Genomic DNA, 18,340 nt, shown 5'->3' with positions numbered 1-18,340 from the left:
TGTTAAGGCAGCTTTAATGAGTAATTACAAATGTTTTAAACATGTGAAATAATGAAAAGTCTCTGCAAAGTAATAGAAATAATAAAGATGAACCAAATGGAAACTTTAGAACCGAGAAACAGAATAACTGAAATGAAGGCTCCCTGGATGGGTTCAAGAGAAGAGTGACAAAGATATAGGAAAGAATCAGAATTTGGAGATAGAACAATAGAAATTAACCAATCTGAACAACAGAGAAAAAATAGACTAGAACAACAAAAACCAAAACAGAACCTCCGGGACTTGTAGGACTATAACAAAAGATCTGACATTAGAGTTCCAGAAAGAGAAGAGAAAGAGGATAAGGCTGAAAAAGTATTCAAATTTGGCAAAAGATATAAAGATACAGGCCTAAGAAGCTGAGCATAGCCCAAAAAGGATAAGCCCATAGAAATCCTTGCCAGGATGCATCATAATCAAACTTTTGAAAAGTAAAGACAAAGAAAACCTTGAAAGCAGCAAGAAAGAAATGATACATATGGTGGATAAACAGTTTGAATGACAGCTGATTTATCATCAAAAATCAAGGATGCCAGAAGGAAATGGCATAGCCTTTTTCAAGTGTGTAAATAAAAGAAAAAACAATCTACTCTGAATTTTATATCTGGTAAAATAATCCCTCAGAAATGAAAGGGAAAGAAAGACTTTATCAGACATATAAAAAGCAAAACAACCTGCTGCTAACAGATCTACTTCTCAAGAATGCCTAAAGGAAATTCTCTAAACCTTTGGAAATAAAAAAGAAGCAATCTTGAAACATCAGAAAGGTAAGAAGCAAAAATATGAGTAAATACATTAGGCTTTCCTTCTCTTGAGCGTTCTAAATTATTTTGGATAGTTGAATCAAAACATACAGTGTTGGAAAAAGAGACAATATATATTCAATTTTGTTCACTAGAATACTCTCTCGAGGCCTTCAACCACCATGAAAATAGTCTGATTGCTCTACAGTCACCAGGCTTGAGGGAGCCCAAACAAAGACCCTGGACTACATGGAGAAAGAGATGCCTGGCCATCCCTCAGCTGCTCCAGCCACCATCAAACTGCAAATACATGAGAGACCCCAAGTCAGTGCTGCCCAACTGAGCCATTCCTGAAATCTTAATCTCCAGAATCTGAGAGACAGTAAAATGATTAGTGTCTAAGCTTCTAACTTTTAAGATGATTTGTTATACAGCAGTAGATAAGTAAGACAACACATATGACATTAGTCATTATGGAAAAGCAAATTAAAACCACAATGATACATGTACATACATATGCACATCCTGCATGTATACACATCCATTCAAGGAAAAATAAAACCACAGTGAGATACCAGTAGATACCCACTAGGATGATTACAATGGAACAGAGTGACAATACCAAACGTTAATGAGGATGTGGAACAATTAAAACTTTCATAAATTGATATAACCACTGTGAAAACCTGTTTAGTGGAGGTAAAGCGTAATATATGCATACCTTTGAGCCAGCAAATCCATTCCCAACAGAAATATACAGATTTACATGCAAAAATACTCATAGTGGTATTAATAAAAGCCCCCACATGCAAGAATCCAAATGTCCATCAAAGGTAGAATGAATGAATACAGTTAATATAAAGAACTGCTACATGCAACAACTCAAGTGAATCTCATGATCATAAATAAATAAAAGTTTACCTTAAAAGGTAAAGCAGATTATTTACTTAAAAGCTGATATTTTGATCCTTGATTTCAGATTCTATTTCTCAGTTGGCCCAGATGTGGGAAAAAGGTCTTCCACTCAAATGTTCATTGCCTTTTTGGCTTAAGTCATAGATCGATGGATATTTGCCTTTGATCCACAAATCAGAGTAACTTAGGTGGCTAGATACAAAGAAATACATTTAATTAATTACAATTTTATGAACTTAGCACAAGAAAGACACCACCAAACAAGGCTGAAAAAATGAATAAAGTGAAAAATAGTTAAGATTTAGTTAATGTAAGCTATGTGCTAGGTGCACACTATTGATCACATTCCTCATCAGTCAAGATCCTGCAAGAAACAAAATTTACTCAGATGGTTTTAACTCAAGGGCCATTAATGAAGGGACTATTTATAGAGAACTGGGCAAAGATAAGAAAACCCACAATAGATATTGAAGTTCCCAGGAGCTACAAAGGAGTGAAAGCCATTAGTTCTGACACGTAAGCCTGAAGGAAAAGAGGCAGAATAGTGATTCTGCGGCCCAGTGAAAACTGGCATTGTGGAGTAAAGGCCATGAAACAGAAAAAAAGAGGGTTGAATCTAATGCCATAAAGTGGGTAGGGATCAGTCTTGAGGCACAGAGTAGTTTGAAGAAGGACAAAGAATGAATGGGACAGAGTCAGGAGGGGAGATGGCAAATGAAAGCAACCAAGACAGACGCGTTAAAAGATTTATCTCAATTTTCAAAAACTATCCGGTGAGACAGAGTTCTTCTCATTTTAAAGGTGGAAGAAGTGAGAGTTACATATGGTAAATAATTTGTTCAATTCTTAAGTCTATAGGCTTAATGATTACACTATTCCTGATGCTGAGTATATGTCCCCAAATATTTGTTTCAATAATTAATTGAGGGTAGGCTATATTTGATGTAATTAGGGATGCGTTATCTTTATAACATAAGCTAATTAACTGTAGTAATTATCAGTACAAAAGAGATGACTTTTCTCCCCTGAGATACCAAAACGCCACTTAATTAGGATTAGGAAACAGGCCATGTTCAGGATTAGAGCAGAGGAGACAGATTCACTAGAAATGAAGAACTTGAAAAGGCAGGTTTTTATCAGGCAGCCAGCAGAGAATAAGTCCTACCTGAATTGTTACAAATACTACTTCTCCTCCCGCTTGCCCTATCGTTCACATGTACTGTCAGTTTAGTATTCTGAACATGACAATTCAAGCCTCTGAATCCATGCTGTTTCACATGCTGCTGCCTGGCCCGAAGTGTCTTTCCTCTCTTTCCTTTTCTAATCTAACTATCCCACTTGTTCTTCAAAGCCAACTTCAAAGCCATTTCTTCCATAAAGTCCTCCTGAAAGCAGAGAATATGTCTTATACTTCTATGTAACCCCTCATGCCTCACATATAGCCTGAAATATATAAGGTACTCTATTAGCATGTTTAAATGAATTAAATTGAAAATATATGAGAACTGATTTCTAAAGATTACAAACTTTCGCGGAAGCAACGTAGAGGGAAAGAGGACTGAAATATGATAGGTATTAGAGGCAGATCAAAAAAATACAGAATGGAGATTGGCCAATATGGCACAGCCCAGAGCTGGGCTCCATTCCCCTTGCATTTGCCCGCAGTGCCACGTGAAGGCCTGCTCAGACGACACCACCCAAGTCTCCCTGTATAGCGTTCTGATTCTCTTGGAAGAAGTATGCACGTGTGTTTGTTGACCTGTCTCATTTTTATATTTTATTCTTCCTTTTATAATTTATAGCTAAAATGAACTTGAATTAGTTTTATTATGAATAAACATGCATTACTCTTTCCATAACAGAATGATTACATTTTATTAGAATCTTTTCATGAGTCATTATTCCTCTCAAATTTGAGTAGTCTTAAAATTTGTATTAAAAGGTTTATTTACTTCCAACTCCCCTTCTTCTCAACCCACCTCCAGATTTATATAAAGTAGATTGTTACGGTGTTAGTTAAGGCATTGTATAAAACATAGCAGAGGCTATTCATAAATGAATAATAGGTGGTGTCTGACACCAGGAAGTTTAGACCGTTGCAAGAAAGCTAAGAAAGATATATAATAATTAAGAGGTAGAATTTTCGAGGTCTAAAAGTAATTGCTAGGTGGTTGAAGAGATGGGAGAACTCACTTCTGATTAAGGAGAACAAGAAGGGCTTCATGAAGAAAATAATGTATTTTCATTTTTATTCAGTGCTGAGCCCTTGTGTCTATGAATCGAGGAACAGATTGAAGGAGACTGATGGATTTTTTTTGTATTTCTTTTAAAGGAATAAGGAAAATAGTACATTCTCTAGGTGGTACTGAAGGAAACAGACATGCCATCACGAGGTGATGTATAAAATTATCCAATTCAAGAGAAGCTGGAAACTTACAGATCCCCTGTTCCATCCAGGGCCACCGTGTTGCACAACATCATGAGACACTATACACACCCTAGTTTATGTAAATGTAAAACAGTAAGGAGCCTTAAGGAGCCTTTTTAGATTTTTTTCTGATCATTTTCCCATGAAATTTTAATACTACATATATATTGTATGTCTGTTTTATGTAATGTATGTAATCTGCGCTACACATAAAAGTAAAATTTTTGTTTCCTTCCCCCATGTGCAAATTGTCATCCTCTTGTGGGTCCTACCACCTGTGTTGAGAATGCACGTTGTAAAAGAAATGCCCATTTGTGTTACAGTAAACATCTTTCTTATGACAATGTGGATGATTCTCCTGGAATGGAAGAACCCTGTTCCCCAATGCCACTTTGAAACTCAAGAGAGAGTCAACAATAATTTAGGAATTCTATACCCCACATGTTTGATTTTGGATAAATTATTATTTCAATCTCAAATGTTAGGTTAATTTAGCTGACATCTATGTTACAGCACTAATAATAACAAAAACTATTACCAGATACTGAAAAGAATTTTCACATTTTTACAAGGCCAATGGAATTTGACTGAAAGGCCCTAAATCCTCAGTGACACAAGGGATTTGCCTGTGTTGCAGGCCTTAAAGAAGGGCTAAGGTTCTCATTTTGAGATTTTCCCCTTCAAATGATCCCCTTCACTTAATCATGCACAGTAGTTAGCCCTTCTTGTTTCTGCATCTCCAGCACCCACATATCCAAAGATTCATTAGCGTCTCAGTTCAAACACAAGACTGAAGAACTGGCAAAGACTTTGAAATATTATTTCTATTAAATTTTTTCATAGAAGAGGTCAGCAGAGATTTGCTTTCACACTGATATAAACTACCTCCCAAATGCACTAAGGTCTTAGAAAGTGGAAGTGGTTATTCTTTATCATTGTTTTAAATAACATTTTTCCCCTATCGTGAGTCATATATCTTACAGGTATTTTAGTTTAAAATTGCAAAGACTTTGAGGTTGCTATCCAGACTTTTTTTTTCTTCCATTTCTCAAGTATTGTTCTTCATAATGGTAAACAACAGCAAAATACTTTCCCTTCTTTTAATGGAACAATCTGTCTTGAGACTAAATTGGATGCTCAAGGGCTTATTCAAGCACAAGACTCAATGACCACTTTCAAGTTTATTAAATGTTAAGAAAATTCTCATACAAAAAAACAAGTTTAGACCTTGAATCCCACAAGGTCCCATCTAACTCTTAAGATTCCAAAAAGATTATTTTGTTTTGAATATACCAAGAACCTCAAAAGATGTCAGTGATCAGGTTCAGGTGACAAGGTAGAACCCTGATAAATATTTTCACTCCAGCTATTTTTCCCCTCAGTAGTAGAGACCTGGCCTATTCCATACCCATAAATCTTTTTTTTTTGTTAGATTGTTACAATATTTGACTCCTATGGGATGGGAGATTTTACACGTAAAGTTTAAAGGATCTCTCCACATTGTAAAAGGAGCACAAAAGTATCTAAGAAGCTCTCTTTCTTAGAATATCAAGTATTTCCTGCAGGATAATTCCTTTCTCATCCCCAGAAGGCAGAGTTGATCCTATCACACCAGGCCTTCAGTAACTTCAAGTTGCCTTCAGCAAAAAGTCAAAATTCCTTAGCATGACATACAAAGTTGTCTCTAGTCTGACCCTATATATGTTTATAACTTCATTTTAAGCTAACCTTTCTTTTACTTCTCCTATGTTCTTGGGCTTTTCTAAATGTAACATTTTCTTTAATTTTTCTGCCTCTTTGCATGTCACTTCCTCTGTCTAGAAGTTATTTATTTTCTCTTCCCGACGATTATCACTTCCTTAACGAGTTCTTTCTATAACTAGTCACTTTCTTCTCTAATATCATCATATTTCGCACATATTTCTATAGCACTTCTCCCACTGATTTGCCCCCTTATTTGTACGTAGGCTTGCCCTGATCATAGGCGGTCTTTTTCTGAGAGCAAGGAGGGTGTTAGGTCATAAAGTTAGCATTACATTATGCATTTATTTATTAGGCTGAACTACATGAAACTGCTGATATTTTATCATTTTTGACCTATAAAAATGTCTACTTATTTATACTCTACCTCATTATACAAATACTTCTCAAAACCCTATTAAAAGCACACTGAGACAGAGACCGCATACTCACCAAGTATTCCATTTGAATACTTAGACTTTCTGACTCCATTGCTATTATGTGGGGCTTAGTCTGGTCAATGAATTATGGAAAAAGTAAACAGAAGTATGCCACTTTCTAGCTGAAACAGTGAAAATAGCATGTGTATCTTTCCAAGCTCTCTGCTCTTGCTACAATGACCAAAGAAACTGTATGTTCTAGACAGTGCAGCTACAGATGGTACAACTTTAACTTAAATCACCGAGTGACATATGGAATAGAGCCCTACACCAACCCATAATGTACACAAGCAAGAAATAAACCATTATTGCATTAAGCTACTAAGATTTCAGCTTTAATGTCTGGCAATCGTACATATAACGAGTTAAAATAGACAAAGAAATGAGGTAAAGGGAAATAAAAATAGGTAAATACAGGATAGGATTAAATCCAAAGTGCAAGCCATTATGTCCTCTGTGTACTAAAGGTACATATTTGATTCTGAGCTTCCTTGTGGTCAGGTAAAAAGGAAAACCCTCATCTGTTGCAAAGTGCAAAGACTCCATAAAATAAAAAAATAACTTATAACAATGCTTTAAATGCTCAATATATATTGATTGAATAAAATTTTGTATCATTGTGTGTGTATCATATTTTAGGAAAATAGAGCATAGAAAGATTACCTCTAGAACGATTAAAGAATCATGAAAATGGGTCAGAGAAACTTCTTACCTATGTTTGGCTTAGGGTAACTCTACATCAATTACTTTTCTATATCCAGAGATGTTAGTCTCAAATTTCAAAATAGTAGGTGATTCTGAACAAGAGGATACTGATGAGGTAAACCATTCACTTTGAGCATGCGTCTTTTGTAAGCTCTTTTTAAAAATATTATTTAACTGCATATCAACACACCCATGACAAAGGATTTGACATTAATAAATTCTTAACTGAGAGGTGAGAATAATACCTCTACTAATTTTGTAAGAATCTTAAGGCATAGAGACTAACAGGTGTTAATAACTTTATTCTCCAAACTTTTAGTGTAACAAAGTAATTACCTGAGCTGTTAGCTCTCTATTACATATTTCCATATTAACATGTAAAATTGTTATGCATAAATATAAGCATAGATGCTTGTGAGATTATGGATCTTTTTATCTATACTTTGCTTTTTGCAAAATATTCAGTAACAAACTACATTATTTTTATAATCTGAGAAATGCACTTTTGAAATATAAAGATTCAAACATTTAGACATTTTTATTCAGTCTGTTTGCCATATTACTTATCCACCCTCACTTTATCTCATTGATAGCCTTGAACTGCTTATAAATATAATGGTCATTTGGAATTTCTTTGAAAAAAGAGATAGCGTCATATCATTTATTACCCTTTTACTACCTCTATAGTATAAAGTTTGTTTGAGGACAGAGATTGTCACAATAAGCCAGATCCATACATGAAATACAAGAACCTCAGCATTCCCACTGGCAAAATTCAAAGAGAAGCCCACTCCTAGTTTTCTTCTAGATACTCCTGCTGCAACTAGCATCTCAGCCCTGATCCTGGAATGTCCTTGTTTATTTTTTAATTTATTTTATTTATTTATTTATTATTATTATACTTTAGATATATCTCCCAATGCTATCCCTCCCCCCTCCCCCCACCCCACAACAGTCCCCAGAGTGTGATGTTCCCCTTCCTGTGTCCATGGGTTCTTATTGCTCACTTCCCACCTATGAGTGAGAATATGCGGTGTTTGGTTTTTTGTTCTTGCGATAGTTTCCTGGATGATTTCCAATTTCATCCATGTCCCTACAAAGGACATGAACTCATCATTTTTTATGGCTGCATAGTATTCCATGGTGTATATGTGCCACGTTTTCTTAATCCAGTCTATCATTGTTGGACATTTGGGTTGGTTCCAAGTCTTTGCTATTGTGAATAATGCCGCAATAAACATATGTGTGCATGTGTCTTTATAGCAGCATGATTTACAGTCCTTTGGGTATATACCCAGTAATGGGGTGGCTGGGTCAAATGGTATTTCTAGTTCTAGATCCCTGAGGAATTGCCACACTGACTTCCACAGTGGTTGAACTAGTTTACAGTCCCACCAACAGTGTAAAAGTGTTCCTATTTCTCCACATCCTCTCCAGCACCTGTTGTTTCCTGACTTTTTAATGATTGCCATTCTAACTGGTGTGAGATGGTATCTCATTGTGGTTTTGATTTGCATTTCTCTGATGGCCAGTGATGGTGAGCATTTTTTCATGTGTTTTTTGGCTGCATAAATGTCTCCTTTTGAGAAGTGTCTGTTCATGTCCTTTGCCCACTTTTTGATGGGGTTGTTTGTTTTTTTCTTGTAAATTTGTTGGAGTTCATTGTAGATTCTGGATATTAGCCCTTGTCAGATGAGTAGGTTGCGAAAATTTTCTCCCATTTTGTAGGTTGCCTGTTCACTCTGATGGTAGTTTCTTTTGCTGTGCAGAAGCTCTTGAGTTTAATTAGATCCCATTTGTCAATTTTGGCTTTTGTTGCCATTGTTTTTGGTGTTTTAGACATGAAGTCCTTGCCCATGCCTATGTCCTGAATGGTATTGCCTGGGTTTTCTTCTAGGGTTTTTATGGTTTTAGGTCTAACATTTAAGTCTTTAATCCATCTTGAATTGATTTTTGTATAAGGTGTAAGGAAGGGATCCAGTTTCAGCTTTCTACATATGGCTAGCCAGTTTTCCCAGCACCATTTATTAAATAGGGAATCCTTTCCCCATTGCTTGTTTTTCTCAGGTTTGTCAAAGATCAGATAGTTGTAGATATGCGGCGTTATTTCTGAGGGCTCTGTTCTGTTCCATTGATCTATATCTCTGTTTTGGTACCAGTACCATGCTGTTTTGGTTACTGTAGCCTTGAAGTATAATTTGAAGTCAGGTAGTGTGATGCCTCCGGCTTTGTTCTTTTGGCTTAGGATTGACTTGGCGATGCGGGCTCTTTTTTGGTTCCATATGAACTTTAAAGTAGTTTTTTCCAATTCTGTGAAGAAAGTCATTGGTAGCTTGATGGGGATGGCATTGAATCTGTAAATTACCTTGGGCAGTATGGCCATTTTCACGATATTGACTCTTCCTACCCATGAGCATGGAATGTTCTTCCATTTGTTTGTATCCTCTTTTATTTCCTTGAGCAGTGGTTTGTAGTTCTCCTTGAAGAGGTCCTTCACATCCCTTGTAAGTTGGATTCCTAGTTTATTTAATACGATCTTGGGTCTGTTATGTTGTCTCTTTTCTCACAGTCAAAATTTTCAAACATGTTTTCTGTGGTTTTTATTCATTACCAAAGCTACACTACTCATTTCCAGAAAGGTACCTCTACTTCTAAAAATTTATCTTTAATAATAAGGGATGTCAGTAATGTTTGCATAAAATGGTATTTATTATAGAATTATTTATATTCTAAACTGCCAGCAGCTTTGATTTCAAAGTAATGTTTATCATGCCTTTTATTTTATTCTTGATAGTTGTTTATATATTTAAATCTTTTATACCTTTTTTCTGTAATCAGACATAAGCATTCCAATTTCTGATGTGAGTATCCACGGGCAATCAGCAGGACTGGTACTTTGCTCATTTTTTAACGAGGTTATTTGGGTTTATATTTTGCTATTGAGTTATGTGGGTTCCTTATATATTTTGTATATTAACTCCATATCAAATATAGGGCTTGCAAATATTTACTCCCATTCCAGAAGTTGATTTTCTATGTTGTTCCTTCTTTTGATGTGCAGAAGTTTTTTGGTTTGATGTAATCCCACTTATTTATTTTTGCTTTTTGTTGCTTGTGCTTTTGATGTCATACCTGAAAAATGTGCTGAGACTAATATTAAGGAACTTTTTCTCCTATGGTTTCTTCTAGAAATTTTATAGTTTTTGATCTTACATTTAAGTGTTTAATCCATTTTGAGTTAATTTTTCTATATGGTGTAAGACAAGGGTCCAATTACACACTTATGTGGATATCCAGTTTTCCCAGCACCATTTATTGAAGAAACTATCTTTTCTACATTGTAAGCTCTTGGCACATTTATCAAAAATCAATTGACTGGCTGGGCACCATGGCTTACACCTGTAATCCCAACACTCTGGGAGGCTGAGGCAAGTGGATCACTTGAGGTCAGGAGTTAAAGACCAACCTGGCCAAAGTGAAACCCCATCTCTACTAAAAATACAAAAATGAGCCGGGCATGGTAGCGTGCGCCTGTAGTCCCAGCTACTTGGGAGGCTGAGGCACAAGAATCGCTTGAACCCAGGAGGCAGAGATTACAGTGAGCTGAGATCGCACCACTGCACTCCAGCCTGGGCCATAGAGTGAGACTGTGTCTCAAAAAAAAAAAAAAAAATCAATTGGCCATAAATACATGACTTGATTTTGGTACTCTTTATTCCATTGGTCTATGTGTCTGTGTTTATGCCAGTGCCAGACTGTTTTGATTACTTCAGCTTTGTAATATAATTTGAAATCAGGTAGTATGATGTCTTCAGCTTATTTTCAATATTGCTTTGGTTATTTAAGGTATTTTGTGGTTCCATATAAATTTTAGGATTTTTTTTTATTTCTGTGAAAAATGCCATTGGAATTTTAATAGAGATTGCATTGAATCTGTAGAAATTTTTCCAAAGAAGACATACAAATGGCCAACAGGTATATGTAAAGGTGCTCAACATCATTAATCATAAGGAAATGCAAGTTAAAACCACAATGATATATCACCTTACACCTGTTAGGATGGGGCTATTATCAAAAAGACAAGCAATTTGCAAGTGTTTGCAAGGATATGGAGAAGAAGGAACCCTTTTAAGCTGTTGATGGGAGTGTAAATTGGCACAGCTATTATGGAAAATGCTATAGAGGTTTCTCAAAATATTAAAAATAGAACTACCATACAATCCAGCAATCCCACCTTGGTGTATATATCAAAAGTAAATAAAATCAGTATCTCAAAGAGATAATTGTACTCCCATTTTCATTGCAGCATTATCCACAATAGCCAAGATATAGAAACAACCTAAGTGTCCATCAATAGATGAATGGTAAAGGAAGTGTGTGTGTGTGTGTGTGTGTGTGTGATGTGTGTCTTCCACACATCACATATATATGACAGAATAGTATTTAGCCATAAAAAGGAAATCCTGGCATTTGTGACAACATGGATGAACCTGAAGGACATTGTGCTAAGTGAAATAAACTGGATGTATTTAAAAAAAACATAAAAACTATATGGTCTCACTTAAATGTGAGATCTAAAAGAGTTGAACTCATAGAAGCAGAAAGCTGAATGGTGGTTGCTAAGGACTAGAGAATTGGGGAAATGGTGAGATGCTAGTCAAAGGAGGCAAACTTTCAGTTATAAGATGAATAGATTCTGGCATTATAATGTATACCATGGTGACTGTAGTTAATAATTCTTTGTTGTTTACTTGGAATATGATAAGAGAGCAGATTGTGAGGGTCTTCACCACACACACAGACACACACAAACACACAAAAGGTAACTATACATTATGATGAATGTGTTAATTTGACTGTGGTAATCAGTACACAATGTATATGTACAACAAATCATTACATTGCACACCTTGAATATATACAGTTTTTATTTGCCAATTAAATATTTTTAAAAATTGAGATGATAAACCCAAATAAGCTCACCTTTCTTCTAAGACGTTTTTCCTCCAAAGTCAGAAGAGTGTTGTCAAAGCCAACATGCATTTAAGAAGTGTCCATGTTAATCCAAAGGAGGGCCATAAGCAGGTTTTTTAAAAGTCACTTCACATTTGAACTATCTGAAGCAAGTTCTGCTAAAGTCCCCATTTAGCCATTTAGTTTAGTAATCCATATTTTCTTTCTTATACAGTTATAAATCATCAGCCTCCTGATTTAGTTTTAATTACTGAAAATGGTTCAATAATCATGCAAATACAAAGTATCATTTCATGTATTAATGTTCCTAGGAATAGCCCTTGGTCAAAGGTGGTAGCTGACACCTAGTGGCTGAATAATGCCGGGTAATAAATGCTCAAAACCCTTTCCTCAGTTTATAAAAGTCTCTGAGTCAATATTTCAACTCTAGAGTTCCCTATGAAACTGACTGTGGCAGCAGTGTGCTGGAGCCAGGTTATACCTACTCACAAAACCTAACTTTTAAATATTCAGGAAGGGTACACTGGACTTAGTTATCAAAAGATATGGGGGCATGAATCTGACTTAGAAATTAGCTTACCCTCTTGAGCAAAGTTATTTAATCTCTCAGAGCCTCAGTTTGTCATTCAAAAATAGAATAATTCCTACCTCACAAGAAAATTGTAAGGATTAAGTAACAAAGTTCTTGGCCTGAAATTAATATTTGTTAAAGCAATATGCTAGCAAAACCAGTAACTGACAACAGGGTAAATGTTTCAGCATGTTCAGTGAGCCTTGGCTATCTCTCTTTAAAACACCCCTTTTTCTATTTCCTTTGACATTTCCTTGGCTGGTAAGGTCATGTTCTGGAAAAGAATATTGCTTAGAATAAAGACTTAAGTTTCAATCCAAGCTTTGAACCTATGATTTGGAATAACCTTTTATGGGTTATAATGACCTTAACTGCACAAGGTGGGCTATTTAATTTAAGGTTCCTTCAAGTTAAAAAATTCCATGATCATATATCCTTTCAATATTTTCCCTAAACACATCCATTGTGAATCTAGCTTGAACCTGTCTACTTCTCCCTTTTCCCACAAAACAGTTTCTTCCCAAGGAATCTAATGCAGTCTTTAAATATTCCAGTCACAGCTCATCAGTGAGCCTGTGTAATAAAGGTTTAGAGAGAGATCTCTGAGAATGTTGTGATGCAAATTTCAACTTAAATTGCTTCCAGTGAAGCCATTGGCAAACAGATCTTTCTCTTCCTCAGTTTCACAATCATGCATTGGGAACTAATTGGGTCTGATTTACTACATGTCGAAACTGACCTTCCAGCTCTCTGCTAAGCTATGAGGTTTGTCTTGAAGTCAGTAAACCTTGGGTCCCTCTGGTCCTCAATCTGGGCCTTAGGCATCATACAAGCATCATTCACCTTGATTGTCTCAGTCAGTGACCTTTCCTTTTAACTCACTAGAGCTTCTGGGATGTTTTCTTTTTATCCCCTACAATGAAATAGCTTTCACTATTGAGACTTCAGAGCCTCAGATAAGAAACCAGTTAAGGTGCTTTAGGCCATTTTTTTATACTTCAAAAAAGATATTATTGCTGTAATATATTGTTTTCTTTCAACAGAATTTCCCCTGTGAGAAAAGAGGAAATTTTCCTCTTTTCTGTGTACCTCTTGACGCCTCTGATTATTCCTGATTTTGAATAGAAGCATTCTAAATTTAATACAATAGCTATATACTGAAAGTCCAGGCCAGAGTCCAAGTGGCTTTGGAGACCATATTTGTAAATTTAACTGGTACGTAAAATGTATTAAATGTAGCTTTTTGGTTATGACACCAATATTTTATTTTTTATATTTATTTCACAGCAGTGAAAATCCTATAGTTCACTTAGGGGACAACATGGGAAGGAGGAAACAGCCTATTTTTAGTTATAGGTTGGATCCTGGACATATGGGTTCTAGAAAGAGATTCTGAGGCCGCATCAAAGAAACTCCATGTGAGCCATTAATAGCCTGAAGCTCCTCATTGGTGGTAAAGCTTTGATATATGTATATTAAGAGGAAAAAATTCAAAGACAGCTATAGAATAGAACTACCATTTGAGGAACAGGTACCTAAGAGCATCATAAGGCATAGCTTATGCTACACATGTAAGTGCTGTCCAGCCATTCTTTTTGAGGCAAAGAATGTCACTAGCTAACAAGCTCTTTATGAATTCCAGAGTGCCCAGTCGACTGGTAGCGTCTGGAAAGCAGCTGAAGGTGTAGCACGATTAGAACAAACTTGGTATTATCTAAAGTCTATAGCAACAGAGGTTTATACGCAGGCCCTCATGGCAGAAGCCCTATGTTTTTGTTGAGTGATGTCTAACAGACAAGGAGTCTGTGAAATAATGAAGGTGGTCCTGATGTCTAGTGGCACAGAGCTAGGGGCTTACCCAATCCCTCCTTGTGGCCTCTGTAGTACTAGCCAAAGGTCACACCTTTGTGTTGTATTGATGTAAACCAATGTAAAGCAATCCAAAACAGAATAATTCTTGCTTCTTTTGGTCTTTGTTGAATAGAAGTGAGTTCCAGTTCTGGTGCTAATATTCATCAGCAATATGATTTAGGGCAAGTTCCTTCAACTTTCTAGGCCTTGCTTTCTTCATCAACAGATAGAGGTTGAGCATACCTCATCCCAGAATGCTTGGGATCAGAAGTATTTTGGATTTTGGATTTTTTCAAATTTTTGCATATACATAATGAGATATTTTGGAGATGGGACCCAAATGTAAACACAGAATTTATTTATATTTAATAAATACATTAGATGCATAACCTGAAGGTAATTTTATACAACCTTCTAAATAATTTTGTTCATGACTGCGACCTGTCACATAAGATCAGGCATGGAATTTTCTACTTGTAGTATCATGTCAGCACTCAAAAAGTTTTGGATTTTGGAGCCTTTTAGAGTTTGGATCTTTAGATTGGGGTGCTCAACCTGTATCTATACCTTATGGGATCATTGTAGGGATTAAATTGAATTAAAGTACTTGAAATATAATGTGTGTTTAATAAATGGCAACTGTCATTACTATTAGGATAATGATGAAAATGATGATAATGGAGATATTGACTTTTGAACAAATACTTATTACAGAGTTTGGTACATAGTAAAAACTTAATATTCATTTCCTTTCCTTTCCATTTTGAGATTACTTCATGTCCAATATTTACAGTGCAGTTTACATATAGGTTTTCTCCCTGAAGCCTCAAAGAAAAATGTCCTGCATTTTTCTCTTTAAGAGTTATCAAACACCTTCTCTTCACAAGGTACTCCATTGTGCTGTGTCAAGAAGTCGGAGAAAAAAATGGCCTTTGGATTCAGAATAGCTGGATTTTTTTCTCTCACTACTCTCCAACTATTAATAAACATCTGTGTTAGTCATTTTTCTCTTATATTCAAAGACCATTAATTGCCCCAAAGTTCTTGAATCTTATTCCATTCCAAAGTATTATATAATGAGAGTAGCTACCATTTGAGAACATTTACAGTGTTTCTGTACTATCTCATTTAAAGCTTACAATTTTATGATGTGATTATTACTTTCATTCTCATTTAACACATGAAAAAATTGGCTAATAAAAGTAAAATAAAACTAGATTACATAGCCAATATGTAACAAGAGTTGGGATTTAAACTTGTGTCTGGCCCTAAAGCCTTTGCTTTCATCAGTTATGCTGTTCAACCTCCTTACCAAAGACAGAATCTCTAGGAAAGTTGAGTATCTTAGTGAACCAAGTGTCAACTTCTTCATTAAAGTAGGAAGTATACACAATATAAAAATGATAAATCAGTTGAATTTTTTTTTACAACCTCAGTGTTCCATGAGAAAACCAAACTCATCAATCTTCTTCCCAACTAATCTTTTCAACATTAATCATTCTCTACAGTAAATTAGAAACTAGGAATTAATTTAATGAGTTTTTCTTCCTAATGACATAAACCTCATATCATTGTGGTTTCCAAATCAAATCGCCATCTAAGTAATGAAAGGACGTGTACTGCAGCCCTCTCTGATACTCAGTTAAATATGCAATTGAATAATTAAAATTTCTCACTGAAGTGGATACTTTTCATTCTTGGAAAATAATATGTTTTAACATAGCCAGAGGTCTCATTTCCTTAGCAATGTAAGGATGTTTGTTTCTTGTCATATGTTACCTGATCCCCAAAACACATGCTGCCAATATAACATGTGGCTTGTATACATTTTTAAATATGCAATTATAATTTTCATGAGCCGTGTACAAGAGATGTACTGATTCATGTCATTTGCATAAAATGTCAGTCATATTGGCAGCTAGTTTATCCTTTTGCTGTCCTTGAAGCAGAGCACAGAATGCTAAATCCCACAGTGTCATCAGTAACACCAATCAGAATAACAATCAGTCACTCACTTTTAAGTAAAAGGATGAAAAATTGACTTACCCCTGATTTGTCAAATTATTTCACAGAGTAATGATACCATTACTAAATCATATTAGTCCTACAAAGGGACCAGAATTCCCACCATAACATTTACAGGCAAGTCATTATATTTGAGGAGATAGAAAATTAAATCAAAAGGTTTGGATACTTTAAGTAAATGAACATTTGAAAAGAATTGAATAACTTTGAGTATTCTTTCCAGTCAATGTACATCATTTTGTTTATTTGTTTTAATATACACTCTGGACACGATCCCTTTTTCATAAAGGGAATGTCAGAACAGTTAAAAAAATTGAGTTGTGGCTATGCTAAAGGACGTGTAATTTTCAAGTTTACAGAAGAGCTTGAATTATGATGATGAGAGGTTGAAACATATGAGGAATGTTGAGAAAATTGGATTTATTTAGCCTCATGAAAATTCAGCAGAGGACATGCTAGATGCTTTAATTTATTTGAAACTGTCATATGGAAATAGATTAATAAACCAAACAAAGGTAAATGGGTAGAAGACACAGGAAGTAGATTTCAGCTGATCTTAAGAGAAGGTTTTGTAAACATTAGAGCTGTGTATTACTATCTAATCTGTGTATCATTGGAAATATTCAAACACAGTTATGAATACCATAGAGGATACAAAGTATTTCATATTATAAGAAGAAAACTAGGTAAATGGCCAGCGATGTGTCTTTCAATCCTTAATGTATCTATTATAGAGAATAAGAAAACAAAGACATGAAATTACCCAAAAATAATTTTGAAAGAAAATAACAGACTAACAAATATGAAATAGAAAAATTCAAATTGAGTAGAAAATATTGTTATAGGCTGGGTTCCTCCAGAAGGCGATTCTAACACTGAGTTTAGTTTGCTACGTGTTTACTAAAGAGCTCCCTTAGGGACAGTCCCTGTAAAAGGGACAGAAAGGAAATAGGTTTGAGTAGAGAGAAGTTGAGTTGTGTGGCAGGACCAATGACAGCATCAGCCTATGCCAAAAGTTGCTCCGGAGTTAAAATACTTCAGAGTTGTCCTGACTCGGGTCAAGATAGCCAAGTGTTTACACACTTGTATAAATCATCCACTCTATATGAGCAACCCCAAGAAGGAATGCAACCCTGGGCAAAGTGAGCCTCTGCAGCTGAAGCAGAACCTAGAATAGTTGACAGCTAAAACACTAGTGAACCAATCTCATGACTTTTCCTCTTCTGTCAGCTAGTCATCTGGTGTGATTTGATGGAGAGGCACTATGCAAGAGTGGGAGATTATGTGTGGGTCTTCAGCTAGCTAACAGAGGACTCGTACTTGATTCTTTTTTGTTGTTGAGACAGAGTAAACTCCATCACTCAGGCTACAGTGCAGTGGCACCATCACAGCTGACTACAGCCTTGAAATCCCAGGCTCAAGTAGTCCTCCCACCTCAGCCTCCTGAGTAGCTGGGTACTACAGGTATGTGCCACCATGGCCAATTTTTTATTTTTTTTTGTAGAGCTGGGTTTCATTGTATTGCCCAGGCTAGTCTTAAACTCCTGGGCTCAAGCAATCCTGTCTCAGCCTCCCAAAGTGCTGGCATTACAAGCATGAGCCACCATGGCTGGCCTCAATTCTTGTTTTAACACTTGCATTTTAAAATGGATAGTTGCTGGACCCACCTGGCTTTGTAACTTGGTGAGTCTGATAAGAGAACCTAAGTAATGATGGGCAGTTGGGGCTGTAAGGTCACTTGGTACCCTATGGTTAGGTGCTCTAGCTCTACATGGGCTCAGCAGCACACATGGAGCTGCTTGGTAAAAGATATTGAGGTCTCTACTATAGATAGCGTTGGCCTTGCCCTAGAAGTCTGAATTGTGAATATCTCTTTGAGGCTTCCATAAATTCCACATGGTATCTTTCC

Source organism: Pongo abelii, chromosome 13, assembly GCF_028885655.2.
Source record: "Pongo abelii isolate AG06213 chromosome 13, NHGRI_mPonAbe1-v2.0_pri, whole genome shotgun sequence".
NCBI classification, from domain to species: domain Eukaryota; kingdom Metazoa; phylum Chordata; class Mammalia; order Primates; family Hominidae; genus Pongo; species Pongo abelii.
Note: the sequence above shows the minus strand (reverse complement) of the source record.